General features: G+C 37.5%; 1 protein-coding gene and 1 long non-coding RNA gene across 2 annotated transcripts in view; both read right to left on the reverse strand.

Moving 5' to 3' along the window:
* Positions 1-11,058, reverse strand: part of sema6dl (sema domain, transmembrane domain (TM), and cytoplasmic domain, (semaphorin) 6D, like) — a 36,077-nt gene extending 25,019 nt beyond the window's left edge. The window contains exon 1 of the mRNA XM_056765721.1: positions 11,043-11,058. The gene's annotated coding sequence lies outside the window, so the exon portion shown is untranslated. The remainder of the gene's footprint in view (positions 1-11,042) is intronic.
* An 8,993-nt stretch (positions 11,059-20,051) lies between these two features.
* Positions 20,052-22,222, reverse strand: part of LOC130435253 (uncharacterized) — a 44,355-nt gene continuing 42,184 nt past the window's right edge. Inside the window, exon 3 of the long non-coding RNA XR_008908797.1 lies at positions 20,052-20,174. This is a non-coding gene — a long non-coding RNA (uncharacterized LOC130435253). The remainder of the gene's footprint in view (positions 20,175-22,222) is intronic.

Below are 22,222 nucleotides of genomic sequence, written 5' to 3' on the forward strand. Positions count from 1 at the left end.
TCTCTCTCTCTCTCTCTCTCCCTCTCTCCTTCTCTCTCTCTAGTTCTCTCTCTCTCCTCCTCACTCTCTCTCTCTCCTTCTCTCTCTCTAGTTCGCTCTCTCTCCTCCTCTCTCTCTCTCTCTCTCTCTCTCTCTAGTTCTCTCTCCTCCTCTCTCTCTCCTTCCCTCTCTCTAGTTCTCTCTCTCTCTAGTTCTCTCTCTCTCTCTCTCTCTCTCTCTCCTTCTCTCTCTCTAGTTCTCTCTCTCTCTCCTCCTCTCTCTCTCTCCTTCTCTCTCTCTAGTTCTCTCTCCTCCTCTCTCTCTCCTTCTCTCTCTCTATCTCTCTCTGGCAGTGTTTGGGTGTGTAGGGTTAAATCTGTTTTGTTTTGTGAGAGGTCACAGTGTAACACATGAAGGGACATCTGGTTGCTAGGTGAACAGACCTGTGGCTAGAAACAGTCGGCTGGTTCAACCTGTAATGACCACAATTAGACCACAAGTTCAAACGCACACACAGTGAATATTCTGTCAACATCAACTATCATTCACTATTACACCAGAGAAGAATTAGGAATGACACGAGGGTGGGTTTACTTTCTAGGTGGGAAAAAAGGGGGAATCAAACATCATTCAAAGCCCCTGAGAACATGCTTACAGGTTATGAAATACATAAACAAAGATTAGTTTTTATGACTTCAAAGCCACAGTTTGTAAAATCTGCAAATTCAAAACAATCGAGTAGTTGATGACGCTGTGAAGGAGAGGGGAATGATGGGATCTGTTGGCCATCAATCAGACGGGAATGGAAATCGTGTTCATCATGTTTCTACGCCAGTAAAGACGGTAAGAAAGGGTAAACCTTGTTTAATATAGTGATTTTCTCATGGATTACAAGTAGTTAGAAACATTTGCGATATTTAAGTACTCAAGTGAAAAAAAAGGCCTAGTGTTTTTTGTTTCTTTTTCTGCACAATTGTCAATTCAATATTAAAGAGATTTAAATCCATCAATAATAGCACTATTTGACCCAATATGTTGTGTTTTCTTGTGATTGTTAGTTTATATCAAACTATCTGAATCAACAGTACTGATGTACAACGAAGCATTTGATAGACACTTTCTCATCAGAAACAACTTACAGTGCAGTCAAGATATGTCTATATGAGAGACGTCTCCTGTGTGCTTGATGTGAGTGGTGATGTTTGTGTGGTCATTCATGAGGTGATCATCAGACAGACAGCAGCTGACCTGAGGTTTTACAAAAGAACACATGAATTGAATGATGAAGTGCTGATGAGATGAATGATAATACTGTACTTCAGTCATTTGACAGCTACGTGATCTCAAGGTTGTTTTTTTCTTCTGGCTTTGTTTGTCTTTGGTGAAGTTCATACACTGTATTCTCCTGTGATATTCTCACAACTCTCTCTCTCTCATAACTCATATTGATCACTCATACAGATGAAGTAGATCCAATCTCGTAGCTGGAGGGATAAAGCATCTTATTGCACTCAGAGTCGAAAAGACTATTTTTAGTGAAGAGAAACTTTCAGGGCAATGTGTCTAGTTTTGATGAGGTAGTGTTATATAATATATAGGTCATTTAATGTATGTAAACTCAGGTTATGACTATCTGGTGATATAGCATGAAAGGATTGATCTGTTTCTCAGGGAAGTTCCCTGTGTTCCAGACGAGGAAGAGTGACTCACACGTGACACACCGCATGATGAAGCTGTTTCGTGTCATTGTGGTCCAGTCTCTGCAAACACATACATCAGATTGAGCACTAAACAGATGAAAGACACAAACTACACCCTCACCTCCCCCTCGCCTGCCGAAAGCCTCGTACATGTGCCCACCCGGTTCAATCTAAATCATAGCTGTATATATGTCTGTTATCATGAAGACAGAGAGAGAAAGATAACGACACATGCAAGGTTCAACAAAACGTATTATGTGTGTGTGCGTGTGTGTTGATTTGGTGTAAAGCTTGTGTTTGATTGACAGCTGAGAGATTCAGAACATACACAACAGAAGCTTCTTGTAATGATGGCATGATTTTTGAACTGACGCCATAAATATCGTTTCTCTCACTGTTCTGATCTCCCAGAGATTCACGCGTGTCTGAAATCTTGTATGAGGTCTATGCAAAGATCACAGCCGGACCAGAATCAACATTCACCGGTGAGAATCTTATAAGATTTCATTGATTTAATTGAATTTAATATCATGTTGAACCACAGTGCTAAAGCAGATAGATTGATTCCTATTGAGAGAAGCGGGATCAGATAATACTCCATCTACTGGATCAGACCAGAAAACAACAGAAGTGAAACCTCTTATGGAGAATGAAGATCAAGATGCTGGAGGAAGTTAAGTTACATCAGGGCAATTTAGTAAAAATGTCAACCTTACCACGAAAAAGTTACTTTTTACCAGCGGTTTTTACGATGGTAACAGCACAGAATTTAGTATTTGGTGGTTGAAATACCCATGTGAGATCTCTCTTCAAATTTGTAAAACATTTGTTTTATTTTTAGTGCATGATTTCTCATAGTCAGGTAAGAGCCATTTCCAGGATTGTATCATCCATAACGCTACATATTCCTCATAAATGGACACATGAAAATGAATATAAAGTAACTGTTTGATCTTCTATAAAGAAGCATCCCTTCTCCATTCATTGGGTATTATTGCTTCAGGTTGTGCATTTTATTTCACAGAAATCCTACAAAGTTTATCGTCTCCCAAAAACCACATCCTTTTTTTGTCACATCCATAATACAGGTTTATTTCACTTTTTTTTATATATTTTTTTTTCGTAGACTGACATTTTTTGATGTTAAGATTCTATCAGCAAGGGTTCAATAAAATATAAATAGATGCTTCAATATAATCGTAACAAATTCATTCTCTGAGCATTTTTATGTCACGTCCATAACGCTGGAATTGCTCAGAAGTGATTCTCACAAATCTGACTGAAGAAGATCATTGATAAACACCGTTAGATCAGACTCTCATGACATCAGTTCAGTCTTCTTCTTTAAATGATTAGAAGTGTAAATATTTAAGCATGTTTCACAACACTGCATTCAGTTTGAAATCAGATTGCAACCCTGAAGCTGTAGTACTTTTATGTTTTGATGCCAAAGTATTAAAAATGTCTTCAAGATTAAATAGATCTAAATGTTGTGGATAATTTCATTAAAACATAAAATATAACTGAACTCAAATGTATTTTGTTCACTTTATCAATTCAATTCACATTCATTTGTGTAGCACTTTTCACAATCCATTTCAAAGCAGGTTTAAAGAAAATGCATGTTTATTTGTCAAGAGAGAGCGACACACGCTAGGTTCAAGAAAATAACCAGATTGGTACTAATTCAAATGATAACAAAATTAGCTGATCGTTTTAACATAGACATGTCAGGAGGTAAAATTTTGGAAATTATGCAGCAAAAATAATCAAATACTTTATCACAATATATTGTTGATATACTTTCAAAGTGATGTTCGCTGAAAAAAAAAGATTTTTCTTACCTGTCCAATTTTAATCATTTAAATAAGTTAAATCAACATCATTTTTGTACAATTTTGTCACAACATCATTTTTTCATGTTCAGTTATGTAACTTAATCCGTTCATGTTGGCAATACATAAATTATTTGTGTTGTGTTAACATATAATTGTTAAAACTAGGCAGAGGATTTATATTTCCCAGCATGCTTTCCGTGAGACTGCATTTTGAGTTATTTTCTTAATTAAGTGTTGTTTTATGTGTTTTTCAGTAAAGAGAATGTTCATGTTCAGTAAATGTTAGTTTACCTTTGAGAATCATAGGAGTTTGTTTTATTTTTAAGTTTTAGAAAAGAGTTGCCTTTCCTTACATAGTGGGTGGTTACAATTTGAATTTGAATGTCTGTCAAACTTGGTTTACTTCATATCTTGTCAGAGATTAAAAAAAATGTTATGTCACACTAACTAAAAACACATATGTTGAGAAATTTAAATGAAAATATGAAAAGTTAACATAAAAAAGTAGACATAACTTTATAATGTGCAACTGATGGACATAATTTTTTTCGTTTTACAGTTTTTCTCGATTTCTTGGATGGATTTGTGCTCACTGTTTTGAGAATATGAGGCATAACTTCAAGAAATGTGTTTAAGCAATCGAGAAATCCTGAAACAGTTTATCAGCATATTAACCTGAGGAATCATATTCACTAACCAACCGTTATTAAATTGAACCTGAATTTAAATATAGTTGATGTCATGGCAATGAAAAAACTCCTTTCAGGTTGTCATGTTTGATCATTATTATCTCAGGTTACCCCGGTTGATGTTTTTCTGGTTATATTTATGGAGTGCTTCTGTAAACAGGGATGATATTGCTGTGTTTTTCAGGTCATTGAGATGGTGTGGTGTAGACACGGATGATTTAATGTGTTGGAGTCATGCATTTATAGTAAATGTGTTCTGTAAATTGTGTTTAAATTCTACTGGACGTGTTTGTCCAGTTACCCGATTTACATACTTTTGTGAAGGAAGTTCTTCAAATACACACATAAATTGTGAATGAATTCCCTGATGTGTATTGTGAGGATTATTGTTATGTGTTGTATAGTTGTGTTAGTGTTCTTGTAACCCCCTCTGAGAGTTGTTCTGTACACATGTGTGGTCAGTGCTTCTGTCTTCCCTCTCTGGAGTTTAATCTAATCCCTTCGCGTCATGTCAGGCCTGCTAATAAAGAGAGAGCAGCGGTCTGATATCGCCGGCTGAGCCCGTCGAGCAGAAGGCTTTAAACCATGAGAACTGAGGAGTGGAGGATAGTGTTTCTAAACGAGCTCAGGACCCTCTGCTCTGTTTGTTTGGAATAAAGAGGCCAAAGAGGAGAATTATTCTGCAAACAGAGAGAGGCCATACAAACACCACAGCTACAGACGCTTCTCATACACCGCTATTGTCCTGCTGACCCAGACATATTCTGTCGGCCAAAACCAATATGATGTTTCCAATACTATACACTAGAGGAGTTTTATTTTTGACTCAATGTTTTATCTGTTGAATGTTTTATATACAGTCGCTCACAAAAATAAAGACACCATTTCATTTCTTTTTCTGATTTTAAATGTGACTATTTATAGGTATGTGATTAGGAAAAATATATCGTTTTTTAATCTGTGAACTACTAACAATATATTGTTTCTATTTGCATTTATTTGAAAGATAGAAAACTGGAGAAACACGTGAAAAGAATAGAAATATGCTCTGTATTATTTCAAATACTGCAAATAAAACAAGTTCAGATTCACTTTTAAACAACACAATAGTCTTATTTCTACATGTATTTAGGAAAAAAAGATTTTGATCACAGTTTTCATGTGTCTTGTGTCATGCTGTCAGTCTTCACATTGCTGTTGGATGACTTTATGTCACTCCTGAGGTTTGATCTGGTTGATATTCAACAAACACTCAAACTGGAATGACCAAATACATCTAGAGATGATGATTGCATGAACATTTGCGGTGATCTCTTCATTGTTTCCGCAGCTGTTTACAGTATACAGAAGGCATATATATATATATATATATATATATGTATATATATATATATCAGAAGGGTCTGTATTTGTAGAAAGCTGTTGTCCTTATATAACATCACTTATTTATACTGATTTGTGTGTGCGATGGATTTTGTGTTGAGTAATCATTAAATTGTGGTGGCAGTAGCTTAATAGTTAGTTCTTCATCTGCTGATTTAAAAATGACAATTTCAATCTGAATTGACGGAAGAGTTTCTAGCAGGCACTGGTTTTCTTTAAAGCACAAAGAATCAAGCACATCAGTCAAAGTGTTCAGAGAGTTTGACTAGTTAGTCAGCAAATGAATGTTACCAGACCCACCAATTATCTTACTCCTCAGAGATCCCCAATGACTCCTGGGCCCATAGTCATGATCAATCTTAGCACAAAGAGTTGCTCCCTGTGACAAAATTTTAAAGAACCCAGTCTTTGGCTCATTTAGGGGATTTGATTATGTTTTTTGGGTGTTTAACAATGGATGTTCAAGTTTCTAATAAAAAAAAACGCTTTATATTTTACATATTTCAAGTCAAATGTTCATCGCTTTCCCACTTCTACCAAAACGACTGGATTTCTTCCGGGCTCTTTAAACTCCCTCCTTCCGAAACGCTCTAATTGGTTAAGCTGACCAGGTCTTTAGTGATTGGCTTCTGCTTCTCAGGCTGTTTTGATTGGTCGTAGCCCCTCTTAAGTGTATTCATAAACTTTGGCTTTGAGCAAGAAACAGTTACAATGTCGTCAACTTCACTTTATCAGTTAAACACATGCGGATCAATCGAAGTGTGACGGAGGTCTGCTAGTGCCTATGCAATCGTCAATCTTTTTAGAGATTGCAATTTTTTTCCTACTTTTCCGAGGGAAATGACACCCGAATGAACAGTGTCGGACCAGTCATTTTAATTAACACTAATAACAGAAGCGTTAGTTTTGCCTTTTTATATTGGACCCGAGTTGGATAATAAAAAAGCAGAATGACCAGCAGACAATTGCAAGCAGGACCTCGAAGGGCGTTTCACAGAAGTGTTTTAGAGGTAAGCGCACCCACACACAATATCAGTGTATTACACAGAACAGCTTTCACAGCCGATGTTAAAGTCATGAAGCTGTTATTTGAGCGTTGGTTATCTTAGAATGTGTGTAGCTGAATTCTTATGACCAGCTGGAGGACTGTGATGAAAGTGAAAGTATTTTAGCGTGTAACTTAGTCGAATGTTTACAATCTCTGAGAACCAAACACTACTCCAGAGGCTCTTCCTCTTCTCTAAGGAAAGCCCCGCCCCTTTTGGTGTATTCCTTTGCGCGGAGGTTATTAACAGCACTCAGAATAGTGATATACATGTACCCGGGAGGTAGAGGGCTGTAGTCCGATCCAGCCGTTCTCTGTAGTCCTTGAAAAGTGAATTCTGTAAAAAGACAATTTCTCGCTTGGCACTGAACTTTGAGCTTTAGCATTATGCAGGTATTATTTATACTCTAACAGCAACATTACACATTAACTAAAAGTTGAAAAATGGGATCGTGGGGAAAGTGCTCTTCCAAGAACATTTTTGGAAATGTGGGTGTTTCCACTTCAAATTACAGAAAAAATCCTAGTCAAGAAAAAATAAATCCATAAAGCATCTTAACCCTTAAAAGAGCTCTTAAGGTCCAACATTTTAGGAGTAGCGAGGAGGACTTTTAAGAGACTTAAGAGTTTCTCTAGCACAAAAAAAAATGGGCGAAACACAAAAAGTTAGAATAAATGTGTTGCAATGCATGGCCATTTTCATATTTCTTTAAAGTTTTATCTGATTTATTTTGTATTGTTTTGTGTGTTAAACTTTGGTTTATCTTGGTTTTCTTGAATAGCTGCTTTCATGCAATGCAAACTGTCAACACGCTATAACATTAAATGACATTGAATTGAATGACAGTGAGTTAATAAGACACAGCACATTAGATGTTTGTGACCGATCCTATAAGAGATACGCTAACATCTCCAAAGCAATATAAAGAATAAATCACAACATTAGTGAGCTATGCAGGAGAGATGATTTGGTTCTGTCACAACCTATAGTCTATAGTCTATAATCTATAGTGATCACGCACACAATTACAGCACTTACAGAAACTCACTGTGTCACTGTTCATTTTCTATCAAACATGTTGTCATTATAAGTATGGTAAATAGAAAATAAAGAAGGTATGTGTGTGTGTGCGTGAGTATGGTAAAACAGAAAAAACGTGCAGTTTCAAACCAATGACCCTCTCATTTCAAAGTGCTCCTGTTTCCTTCTTGGCCAACCAACCAATCCCTGCCTTCAAAAGACATAGCAACGGGGTCAGCCCCTCCTGCTCACTAAGACAAAAGTTTATGCTTTTCCTTGCTCAGATTTGCTCTCAGATTGATCCTGAATCACTTTTAAGCTAAGAGTCCTACGTAGAAGTATTTAAGATTTAATTAAGAGCTTTCTTAGAGGATTCTCGGAAGCTTTAAGAATATGAGCCCTGGTCATTCTTCTTCTGCAAAACACAATGAAAGCATAAAGAACACAACTGGTTCTTGTGTATCTCCTGAAAGTGAACGGTTAAATCTATATAACATTTGAAGGTATGGATGAGGGAAATATTCTCAGTCTGTACTGACTGACACAGTACTAATGTTTCGTAGTTCTTCACAAGCCCCGCTCATTTCATGCTTTTGATAAAAAATATCTAGATAGAAAAAACATTCAAGTATAAACATCCTAAAACCAGTGACTCCTGGAGCTCCTGAACGCCACACAGGTTCAGTCGTGACTTCATAATCCCTCACAGGTCAGCTGCCTGATGTGTTTTTCACTTTGTTAAGTCTAAAGTAAACACTATAATGGCTTTTTTCCTGGAGGCAGACTTGTTGGTCTGCTTGTCTTAAAGCATTCTTTAGCTTCAATGAAGTTTAACCATGAGAAGCGTCTGTCACTCATTCTGTAGATGTGTATTGTGAGGTCGTGCGTGCATGTGTGCGTTGACAGTATTTGTTATTTCTCCTCAGAGAACTGGGCTGGATCGCATGAGGTGTGTGTGTGAGAGCGTGTGCGTGCCGTGCACACACGCATCGATGAACGTGTGAACATGTGTAGAGATTAGCGCTTGCACGAAAACTCATTTTTCCATCCATCAGTCAATATTTTCCTCATGCAAATGTCTCATCTTATACATGCCTGCACTGCTTCTGAACATACAGATTCCTCCGGCGGATCAGCGAGAGGTTTTCATTCATTGAGTCAACCAATGTTTTTATGGCATGCAAGAGAACATCTTCTTCCAGCTCAGACGCTTGTATCATTTAATGAAAGCCTTTCAGGTAGAAGGTACAAATGAGCTGTTACACGACAAGAACCTTTTTAAACAATTGAAATTGGATTTGAAAGGAGAAATGAATAGATCTTTTCATCTGATATGACCTGGCGTTTCTTTGATGGAGAACGTCTGTCTGGTCACTCCTATCAGGATCAACACAACCGGAGACACATTGTGCTCCCGTCTGGACAAAAGACCATAGACATTCTCTCCGTCTCTTTCTGTGGTAAAGAAGATCTGGCACCTGTGTCAGTATCGATCATTCAGTTATACCTCAATCTGATGGATGACTGATGATTCATGTCGGCCACACTATTTTATATGTCTACAGTGCATTATCTGGCTGACATATCTCAGATTCACCTGAAGCATTTCTGAAAGTGTGTCGCATTGATAAAGTCAGTGAACGTGACTGTCAGTCATGCGCATAAGAGTGATCGTACCTGATCTCACAGGAAAATATCATATATGTTTTATGAGGTGGTCCATGAACCAAGACTACCAGTCAAACGTTTTTAACGCTTGAGTGAAATGCTTCTCCTTTTCTTTTGTGGACAAAAATATAATTGTGCAAATGTAAACTCTTCTTTTCACTACAAACCAAAAACGGATTTAATAAAAATATGTCTTAATGGTAAATTGGTTGACTGAACAGCTGTTATGAGCACAGAATAGAGCAGTCAGTGGTTCTCATATGTTCTGGTTTTTGTGTGGGTCACATTGGTGTTTGACCTCCCCAAATAAAGACTTATGATCTTAAAGAATTGTAATGAAACCAAAGACATATTCAATTATACACTGCTGCAACATCAATAATTTGGGTTGGGGGTCTTGTTTTTATGATGTTTGATTGCACCATTTTTTTGATGAAAAACTGTGCTCCCGGACATGACCAACATGATCATCAAGTTTACTTTGTGCTTCTCCACAGTTTTTATGAGCTTGCTGTTTTTCTGAAATGTGGAAAAAAATAAGTTTCTAAAACTGTTGAGTATGATTATTCTAAAAAAGCAAGAATGAAGCTCCGCCCCTAAGGCTAACATCACCTGTGGTGAAAGCGGTTCTAAAAAAAGATCACAGAAAAGATCGAATAAGGCATGTTAGATAGTGTTGGATTGATCTTAAATTTGAGTTAAAATGTTTTTAGTGAATCTTATTCTAAAATATGAAAAGAGTAATGTAATGTTCAGGCTCCAATAGAGATGTGAGTGTAACTGTAGTTGGATTACTTGTTAGGTACCTTTAAAGGCAATGACACACTTCAGACATATTACTTCTAATGAAACCACTGAAATCTGCAAAACTGTCAAGCACTCGTAAATGTTTCTTTAACCTCACTATCACACACTCTGTGTCTTTGTCAAGTGAAGATTGTAAACCAGCAGTTTCCTGGTCAACTATCACATGTGCTTCATCTGTTCCTCCTTATACTATTTCTGGTTGAGTTTACTGTTTATGCAAACATTTGATAGAGCTAAAGAGTCTTAAAATACAGCAATGATATGAGAGATTGATATATATAAAAGCCACCGCATGTTCTCATGGTTGCTACGTCCCTGTTGGAGATCATGTGAAAGAATGTGTTTGAGCCATTGGCATTCAAGAAAGAGTGTGTGTGTGCGTGTGTGTGTGTGTGTGTTGGTAATTGAGAGCAGTAGTTGTTAATTGGAAGAGTGGAGGACATGACGGGTGTTTTGGCTCATCTGACCCAGTGGTGCTGTTTCACCGTCAGTCTTTTAGTCATTGAGTCTGGCCTGGGCGGCACAGCAAGCGGGAGGCATTAGGGGGTGTTAGGGGACATAGCAGGAGACGACAGACATATAAATCAAGCTAGCAGTTAGTATTAGCCGAGGCTCTCCTCCCGAGAGGGACAGAGAGGTGCAGGACGGAGGAATCGTGTGGTCTGTCTCCATGTCCCGGTAGCTTTCAGACTAATAAACAGATTAAAGTCCACTTTCAGCCAAAGACAAAAGGGGATTTCTGCCATTCACACAGAGAGAGAGAGAGAGAGAATGAGGATGCTTTGGCTCTGAATGCAGACCAGCACTGCAGAGAGAAAGTGTGTGGGTTTGGATGTGACTGGAACGCTCAGCGTATTTGATGAGGTGTTAGAGGTGTATTGTGATATGAGATCTATATGAATCTGTACTCACCGAAACACAAGCCCACGCTCTCAGTGTACCTGTGGAGGAATGAATAAATGTCACTCTCAATGTCACACACAGGTTTCAATGGTAACATTTATATTTGCTCAGCTTTCCACCAAAGCTACAATAACCAAAACAATGAAGAGACTGTTTCAAAATCAGTTTTCTGTGCATGTGTTTAGGTAAAATAAAAAACAGGTGAAAATAACAGAAAAGATGCTCTGTATTCTTTCAGACCTCAAATACGGCAAACAAAACAAGTTCATATTCACTTTTAAGCCACACAACAGGCATATTTATACATGTATGTAGGAGAAGTAAAAAATATTTTTTCCTGTGACAATCTGGATTTTTCTCACAGTTTTCATGTGTCTAGTCTTGCTGTCAGTCTTTGATTTCCTTGAAATTCAACCGACACTGGACTGAAATGACCACAATACATCTAGAGATGATGATTATGTGAACATTTGCAGTGGTCTCCAAAAGTTTGAAAGTTAACATGTAAGTAGACTTCATTAAAAGGAAATGTCTTACAGAGAGAGCCTATAGGCACACATGTCGAAGAGTTTCTACTGTAATTTAAATATCAAGCGGATTTAGTTACTGGAATGAACCATGATTTACAAGTTTAGAGGTTATGAGGAGTGGACATTTACTCTTAAAAATAAAGGCGGGGAATACCATACAAGAGGGATGTGTAGCCATATGGTTCCATAAAGAAACTTTCTATTTCTAAAAAGCTGCTTTAGAGTGGAAATAATGGTTCGCTGTGAAGTGTAACCGACCATATTAGGGTTTATATAAGGGTTTTAAGGGATATTCTTCCAAATATCTCTCTCTATGTTCATCAGAACAAAGACAATTATTCAGATTTGGAACAACTGGAAGGTGAATACTTGATGACAGAATTTTCATTTTTTGAGAGAAGTATCTCTGTAGGGAGCACACTGGATGACCTTAACGCTACAAGCCGTATGTTAGACTTTATATTCAACCGAGTCTTTAAAAGTTTAAATATAGAAAATAAACTGACTCATTACCAAATGCTACACAAGCAAAGCACCGTTCAGGAAGTCTGTAGGAGTGGTTTTGTATTGTGTGTCTCAGCTTTTGTGTGATGTGTTTAGTGCTCTGTGTAGCGTGGAGACGAGAGAGGGGGCAGTTTTGGCCCTGACCCTGTCAGACTTAAACCCCTCACCCACTCAAAGCTTTCATTCAGCCCTGTTCTGAGATCAGTCCGGGGGTCACGGACAGAAAGACGAGCCCCGAGTGCTGAGTTCAGGAGGAGAAACCTTGTTTTGTGAAGGAGCCTCACAACTTCCGAAAGTTTCCCTGAGCGCCTTCGCATGATCTTTGTATGTTAATGCGCATCAAATGCTGTTCAAACACAATAAGGGCGAGCGGGTTTGAGAGTGGGTAAAAACCGACAGTCCATTGGCTGTCTCTGACCTGAACGTAATTCACTGGTTACCAGCGTCAGCTTTGACACGTTCATTTGACTTGAATGGAAAAACTTGACCTATGGTAATGTGCCAAAATGGAGATTCAGCACAGCTGGGGAATTTCTCAAGACAAATAATTCCACGAGCATTATATTTCATATTTTTGACTTGTTTGTATATTTCTTTCACACTATAATAGGTCCAGTAATAACTGTACATCAACATAAGCTCAGACCTTTGTGGGTGCAGTGAAGGAAGAAATGAAATGCATCAAGTTCATGTTGACTTTATCATCAGAAGTGTTTTCTGAAAGATATGAATAGTCTCACAGGTAAGAGTTTAAAGTCTACAGTACTCCAGTCAGTTATTTCCACGGGATCGTTTAATATGAAGTATAGTGGAAGTATAGATCTAGAAAATAAATGTGGAAAGTGAAAATAAAAACAATTCTCCCAATTTAATGTCAATGCATTATTATTTATATTTTAAATGGAACGTAAAAGTGTTTGTGCCTTTGTTAATTAAAAAACTGTTAATGTTTATATTTATAACAATGATCAATCTACAATGGTGTATCATGGTATTATTGCAGATTCTCAATGTATGTTACACTTCTTTTAAAAAGCTTTTAATATGCAAGTTGGACAGGGCATGTCTGGTTCAGTATGATACCTGTAAGCAATCATACAGTCTATATGTATACATGGGCCCAGAAATGTTCAATGATACCATGAATTCTACATATATTAATATTTCTACCCGACACATTAATCAAAATATTTAACAATTTTCTGTGTTTTATTTATGTTTGTTTTATGTATGCCCAATGATGCAACATTGCATGAAAGCACTGTGTGATATTCTGAGAAAACAAACAAACAAATGTTTAAATATAAACTTCTGAAACTTTTCCCCTCACCTCTCAACTCCAGTCATCCATTTCTGTTTCTCTATATCTGGGTCTAGTCTGGTTTTATCTGGTTTACAGTAATTGGTTCTGGTCTGGTCTTGCTACAGTAAATTGTTGGTTCTTCATTAAATTCAAGAAGTCCTATAATTTCTCAGTACAGTTACAGCTTTGGCAACATGCTCCAAATGATTTTTTTGCTGATATAAAATGTGTACAATCCATCTGTCGCCGCAGAGACCCACACTCATTTATCTCTCTCTCTCTCTGTTTCTGTCTGATTCCTCCATCTGTGTCTCTGGCTGGTTTACTGTAAAATATGAGGAATGACCTGCTGCCGTCTGCTGCCGCCGTATAAAGGACGTCCTAACCTTCCCATCTCGCTCCCTCAAGGTGCCAGATTCTGCATTTTAATTATTCATTACGCAGGCCTGTCCTGAGAGCGCCACCATGGCGCGTTCGGCTCCAGACGTGGACGGCTGCCATATCGCTGAGCGGGCTCGTTGTAACTCGCCGAACGCACACGACCATCTGCCGAGGTTCAGCGCAGCGGCGTGTGTGGGGATGTTTGGTTTTTTGAACACTCTATGTAGTGTGTGTCTTGGCGTGTCGTAGCACATTTCCTTCTGTTTTGACTCTAATGGTATCGCGCGTACACGAGGCCGCCTGCGGGCTGAACCTGCTCGGCGGATATTCCTCTCGCACCAGTTGTGTATCGATTGCGAGCCTGTCCGTCCCCCTAAATCTCATCAGTTTCTCCTTGCCAGGGCGGAGAAAAACAATATTCAGCAGCTGTAGGGTAACCTATGGCCCTTCGCTCTCTCTCTCGAAACATCCTGCTCTCCGTGTTGACTTTGTTTGAGACAATCCATTACTCTTGATAAGCTGGTTTTCTCTCTGTCTTATCAAGCCGTGAGCAGAAGCGGGATGAGATGTGCCTGAGGTTCCTGAAGGGTCGATGGGGACCGCTGCTGTAGGGCCAATGCAAACACTAATCAGCTTAATTTCAGCATCTCATCACCACCAGCTCTCTCTCTCTCTCTCTCTCTCTCTCTGTCTTGCGTATTCACTACACAGTAATGGGGAACTGCAGTGCAGCTGAAAAAATTAAACGTAGATCCTTCTCTAATTCTCTGATACATGCACACAACAAAATCAACTAATCTTGTGAGATCTTTATTTCTTACCATATGTGCTCACGGTGGATGTAATAAAACAAAGAAAAAGTTGGCACACCAACTCTTTTAACAAAAAAAAACATGTTTTTTTATTGTGCATTCCAATTAATATCAATTAAACTGCAGTTGGTTTGTTGGTTTGATACTGCTAACTAACATAAACATGATAACATCATAAAAAACATGATTTTGAAATAAATGTGAAACAGATTTATCTCATTTTGGAACCAAACTCTTCATTTATTCATTCATTACTGATGTTGATTAACACTGACAACTGATTGTTTGAATTTTTCCTTAAATGTGATATTTTGTTAAATTAATTATTTTTTTTGCTGCTATCCCATTTGTGTTGTCTCTGTTGTAACATGTTTTAGACTGATTCAAAAAAGGAAAAGAAATGTGTGTGTCATGAGAGTTTGAGAAGAGATATCAATAACATGTCAAACCGAGCTCAGATTTGTCTCGTCTGCATTCAAAAGTCAATATTATTGAAGATATCAACTCAAACATTTTCATCAAATTGACTCAAATCCAGATTATTTGTCCTCTACAATCTGCATTCATCTACACCTCCAGACTCTTCGTGTGTTTTAGTTGTTTTATTTCTCCTGAGCAATTTAAGGAGAAACATCTGAGACTAAACCAAGACTTGAATGAAGTGAGACTGGATGATGATGATGATCTGGTGTTGTTCTGCACATGTGTTTCTGGATAAACAGCGTGAAGCAGCAGCACTTCATTTGACTGTGATGAGTGTTTGGATGAAGGCTGATGTGTTTTCATCATCAACACATTTGGGAAGATTAATTGGCAAGATTAACATTCTGCAACTCAAATGACTAACGTTTGTTTGTTTGATGTTGCACGTACTTTTATCTCTCTTCCCACAATGAAAGCAAAACAAATGAGGTCTCCTAAATATCTCTGTTTCTTCTAGACACCCTTGAGATTTTATGGTAAAGATTTGCCAAGATGCCGCAGTACGCCATCAAAAGTCAAAGATGAAACATTTGTCAAGTCGTGCCAAAACCAGATAGTCTGATCCATAGCATCCATATTCTGTTATACTCTTACTGCCTGTCAACAGTTGTCTGATTTGTGTGCATTTTATTTTGCTTGTTTAGTACAACTTCCTGATTCATTCACATTTGCATGCGTTTGCATTTATTTCTGATAATGTTTAACAGGTCACACGTGCATGTGTCTGTCTGTCTGTGTGTGTGTGTGTGTTCCTGCAGTTCGACATGAACACAACATCTGTTTATTCATACAATAGCACAGCTTCAGCACTTGCAACAACCGCACTTCAGTTACTGACCAGAGTTACACACGACACTGTACGGCGTTTGTTCAATATGAATATATGTGTGAAACGCGGGTGAAATATATTATATTTAAAGCATTTTTTGAACAAGGAAACATTAACATCTATTGCTTAGCACATCATAAACCTAAAAAAAACTATGAAAAATTGTCTTAGGTTGAAGTTTTTAATAATATTTAATGCCAAAATCAAGAACATTGTACTATATTTTAGTATTACTACATGCTAATAACTAGTAACAATTCTAGATACCCTAACAACTGTTACAGAATACTCCAGCATTTACAACAGTATATAAGTTAGACTTTACAGTAATATAGTATGAAAATAAAGAGTTATTCAGGTATTGTAGAGTTCAGATTTAAGTCATTCCTCTATGTAGAAACTAGCAGGGATGAAAACATTGAGCCTCAGACCAACCACGACGTTAGACGTTGAACATAATATGAATTTATAATCAGCAGAAAGAAATAATCTAGCACATATATCTAATAGAAATACTCTACATATACAGTATATTTGACTCTTATAATTCAATTTGTTAGAAATATTGTCCGTCTTTCTCTTTTTTCAGATGGGACTCAAACAGGTAAAACACGGTTATTCACCTGAACTCCCAGACAACACATACACGAGCTGGAACCTGACGTGAGATTTGATCCTATTCATCACTCATGTCCATACCGAGAAAAGAAAAGTTAAGCTTGTAAATGACCATACGCCCAGATTCATAAATGAGGCACATTGATTTTACCGGTGTGTCCAGAAAATGAGTCTGAGTTGGGAATAGCTGCTTTTTACAGACTTAAAAGAAGCATACACATCGTGCAGAACGTGTTTTACAAGTCCTCTTAAATACATTGAATGTGCCTAAAACAAGACTGACTAAAAGGTCCAGTTTATATGTTTAAACAAATGATTTTAGTCTGCTCATATGATGCTTTTTAATCATTTTAACAGAAGAAAGTCTGTGGGGTGAAATTCTCCTATTCCACCTCTTGCTTAAATTAAACACAGTTGACTTACACTACATTCTAACAGTATACACTTCTTTAGTATGGGAAAGCATACTTTTTTATTGTATGCACACATTATGCATACACTGGGAGACACTACTGTGAAACGGAAGTCATCTCATAACGTTTCGTGTACTGCATGTAGATTGTAAAGCATTGAAGTCGGTTGAGAATTGTAAAGGTGTTTTGGTATCTGATAAACACAAATCTCCATTCACCTGATTCAGTGACCAGTCCAGTGTCTGTGTGTATGTCTACAGTTATAGACATTTACTTGTCAACTGCCGCAGTGCATTGTGGGATTTAGCCTGCATGGCCTCTTTGCTGTTTCAGCATGTTTGTGCAGAAGTGAATTTCATGTGTGAGTTGTGTGTGTAGGTGTGCCGCTCCATGAGGGATGTGTAGTGTGAGGCGGGAGAGAGAGAGATCTGGTGTATGACTCAGTATAAACAGATACTTACATGCCATATGTTGAAACAGGAAATGCCATCCCCCCCTCCACACACACACACACAGTTACAATATCATTAAATGCATGTTTTTTTAAATCCTGGATTCAATATGAATGATATGTTCTGAATTCACCATATAAATGGAAATGGCATAACATGAACTGCGAGTCTCAGTATACAAGAAAGCAGGTATATGATTTGTTTTTGAATCTTCTAGGCCAAAAGGTCTGCCGAAGTATTAAATCCAAGTCTGAAGTATATCCAATCCAACCGTTAGTGTTACATTTTAAAGGGGTCATATCATACATTTTTCATAACATTTTTCTTCTCTGAGGTGGACTTATAATGTCAGTAGCTTTTTGTGGCAGAAACATGTTTTAGGATTTCATGAATATTTCCCACCGTATCTCTGACCTTTAAAATTAAACAGTCCCTTTAAAGTCCCCGTGAACTGGATTGTTTTTGCTTCCATATTCTGACACATTTCTGAGCGAAAAGGAATTTCAAAGGAGAAAATTAGTGGGCGTGGCTTCGCTTTTTCACTGCAAATTGATTTGATGTAAAAAAACTGCCGTTTCATTGATTTTTAATGGAAACTGGCAGCAGACTGACAGTTGTAGGGGAGGAGTCAACGGATGCTCCGCCCAATCCGTCTAATTTACGTCATTTGAGATGGATCGTCATTTCAGGGCGAAAGTGCATGTTTTGATTTGTTATGATTTGTTATGAGGTTTTAAAAAGATAATGACCCACATTGATAAGCCATTTACCATAAACGCTGCAATATTTCATGAAAAAACAAATATTGTCATTTTTTATTTCACTGGGACTGGGACTAAGAAATACCCCATTTATATGTGTAGCAAGAAACAGTGGTGATAGTTTCATACACCGTGTGAGCGCTTTGATGTTGAAAGTAGTGTTTGACTGCCTCATACATTAACTCTTTCACCGCCATTGACGAGTTATCTTGTCATTTTGAAAAAATTGGTTCCCCGCCAAAGACGAGTTATTACAGCAATCAGTGTTTGTACTGTTTTACAGCAGGTGGCGCTATTACACACCTTTGGGAAAAAGTACAGAATCCCAGAACCTAGAATGTATATGTTTTAGCGGTTAAAAAAACGTTAATTATCTCAGCTGTTTAATCTTAGTGATGCATTTTTGAAGAAACCTACCCATATCTATGGAGTGATAAAAAACGAACAAACGAAGATAGAAGAATACGGTTTCTTTTGTTTGAAAGCTGAGACTCTGTTCTTTCATTTGACATATAGTTTGTCCGTATATTCTTTACAGAAAATTTACTGTGAGCCATTAAAGTTGGTTTAAAATATATTAAAAAACGCTGGCGTAGGCTGGCAACTTTTATTTAAAGAGGCTGGCGGCGAATGAGTTAATAAAAAATACAATTACATTGACAAAATGAACATGAATCCTTACATAATGCACAACACAGACTGTAAAGACCTTCTCACTGTGAATGCCCACAGTCATACAAAAACTACACACTGACCCAAACCATAAACGTGTTTGTGTGATCCCACCAGGTATCTGATGTCTGATCTGCAGGATTATGACCCGTTCAAGTCTGTTCAGCTACTCATACAGTAACACTGGACCTTCAGCAGAACACATACTGCTGAAGACTGTTGTGATGTTTTGTACAGTTGAGCTTTTGTAGGTTCGTCTCAAACAGAGCGAAGCGGATCGAGCGGCTTTTAACTTCACGTGAGGTCATTGACAGACTCAGGCGGGAAACAGTATGTCTGTAAAAATACCTTTTAGACAGGTTGCGCTCCAGCAGGACGGCCATATGGCTCTTTACCCACAATCCCCTTCACTGCCATCAGCAGCCAGCAACACAACAGTGTGTCACTGCCGAGCTGCCGAGCTTGCACACGCAAAATGTGTGTGTGTGCGAACCAGTTGTCTGAAAAAGACAAAAATAACTGTTCATCAGTTATAATTGTCAGTTCATCCAGATCATTCTGACTTAAACGGACATCATGTGAATAGATTTGTATCTTTTCTGCTGTGTTTCGTCTCTATTTGTGTGTTTTGTTTTGTTTTGCTTTGCTGAGTTGCAGGCGCTGAAGGTGTGACTGGCTGACCTTTGACCTGACTCACTGACCCTGTGAAATAAGATCACAATGATGTTGTTCAGTCATTGGACTGTTAACACAATAGCATGTCCTGCTGAGATTACACTGCAAAAACACAAAGACATCTGCACAGATGACAAACACCACACATACAAACATTCTGTTCATAATCAACCGCTGTTCTTGACTCTGTCTGCCATTTTGTTTGATTGCAGTGCATTCTGGATATTATTGTGAAGAATGCATGTAGTGCTGCCCTAGATGTTTGTGAAACCAGAGGACAGTAGCTCAGAAGACAGCGTGTTGTTGATGAAGGTGTCTGGGTTTAAATAGAGTTTCCACAGGTGGACATAAATTAATGTTTCTCCTTATAATTATGTTATTAACATCTGTGTGTGTGTGTGTGTGTGCATAGTTGCATTTTTCCTTTGACAAGCAGAAAGACAGAATAATGGGGTCTCTCACTCTCTGTGTGCGTGCACGGGCAGACAAAAGCGTGTGTGTTTTCCACGAACAATGAACAACTGAGTGTTTAATTTATGAGCGAACAGAAAAACAAGCTCAAAATTACCTTTTCAGAATAACCACAACTAATGGGACTGCAGATTTTGACAGAGCTGATTCAACGTTAACCACTGATGTGTTCTGTTCAGAGGTGACTGGAACAGCAGATGTTTCTCCTCATACCTGTCTGTATCTGTGATCAGCCTTCTGAAAAATCAATCACATCATCTGCTTCATACTTCAGCATCATTGAACATTTGTACTTGTCACAAATTTTACCCATCAGAACCGCTCATCTATAATGAATAAGTGCCATTTATTTGAAGCAGAATTCTAATCAAGCTTTTAAACACAATGTTCCTCGATGGATATGAATAGAGCGAGCAGTTGTTAATAAACACGGATGTGATGGGTTAAACTGATATAATTGTTCAGATCCAGTGATGGAGAAAAACACAAAGTGGATTGTGTATAATTGGACAGATGAATTCAGTCCTGCGTTTATAAATGACACCGGTTCAGTCTGTACTACACTATCATCTCTATATCACATAAATCACTGGTGTGTGATGATTCTGTGCCCGCAGTCAGTGTTTATGGTAATATCTGTGACACATCTGCCTATAGCTCTTCCATTAAGCTGATTGCTTAGATGAAATGATGAAACACAAACACACACACACACACACACAGAGAGACAGATGTTTACAGGCCAGTGTGTGGTCATGTTGTGGGGTTATGACAGTAAGAGAGTCTATAAACATCATTTTCTTCACAGAGCTTATAATAATAATAATAATGATGATGATGATTTGTCTCAGTTCATGAGCTAGTGTGACTCTCTCACTCAATAAAACATGAAGTTTCTGGGCGTGCCATTTTAACACAGAAACATGTTTCTTCATTTGATAAATGTCTGCAATTCTGTTGAACCATAAAAATGTGTGTTAATGCTGCAAGTAGTCTTACAGATTGAGAAAGCATATGCAAATGTAATTGACATTAAAGAGCACGTTCACCGTGTTCCCATTTGACTTGAAATATGTGAAATATAAATCTTATAATCTTATATCTTAAAAAAATAAAGGTTTTTTTTCCCATTGGAAACATGAACATTCATTGTTAAACACCCAAAAAACATAATCAAAGCCTCAAAAACAGCAAAAGACAGGTCCTTTAAAATATCTGTTTTTTTATTCTAAGGCTCAAATGATGGGCTAAAAACAAACCTCTGAGTGACACGACACAAATCCATCTTAACTGTTTTATGAGACGATTCATATGTACAGTATGATCTCATTGACATGTTTAAGTCCGATCTGCTTTTGAAAGTGTGAAACTTCATTCTTACTTTTTACTACAATCATGATCATGATTCACGAAGTAGAGATTCATATGAAATGCCACATCAGAGTGAATGAGAAGATGCAGGCTGTGTTTCTCTTTGGTTTCCTTGTTCTCATAACACTTGGTCATTCATTTGATCAGTTTGCAGTGTTTCTACTGTATGTCGAGTCAGTGTGAAGCTTGTTTTGAGAGTCTGTCTGGACACTGAGAGTTGAAAGTGAGATCTGTGAGCAGGAGTTGAGCGGTCATTCTCCTCTATATGTATGGGTTTACAGTATGACGGTCAATCTAACATGTTCATTCAGTGTGATTAGTTAACAAAAACATTGGTTTCACATTATATCAAGGTACACAAATTCCTTATTATCTACTTGCTTATTAACATGCATATTGGTTGTATTAGTACATTATTAGCAGTAATAAGGAGTTTATTGAGGCAAAATAGTGTTGTTAATAGTGAGAACTGGCCTTATTCTAAAGTGAGCAAAGAAAAAGATTAATCGAAACGTGTCTCTTGATTCTGAGAGGATGTTTGTCAATAATGTTCATGATTCATATTTCCATGTGCAATATATTGAAGTGCATGGCTTGTTTTCATTTCCTTATTATTTATTTTCTTCACATATTATACTGCTTTCGTGTTTCTCTTACGTTTTTACTCAGTTTTATATTTTTAAAAATCGTGTTTTTTTATTGTGCATTTCAATTTATATCAATCAAACTGGAGTTGTTTTGTTTTGATGTAAGCCACAATAACAATCTAACACAAGCTACAGCTAACTAACACAATAAAACATAATAAAAAACATGACTGCGTAAAAACATAAGGGACACAAGAGCAGTATAATAAGTGAAGAAAATAAATCTCATTTTGAAACCAAACTCTTCATATCGAGAGATGATATTAA

Source organism: Triplophysa dalaica, chromosome 14, assembly GCF_015846415.1.
Source record: "Triplophysa dalaica isolate WHDGS20190420 chromosome 14, ASM1584641v1, whole genome shotgun sequence".
NCBI classification, from domain to species: Eukaryota; Metazoa; Chordata; class Actinopteri; order Cypriniformes; family Nemacheilidae; genus Triplophysa; species Triplophysa dalaica.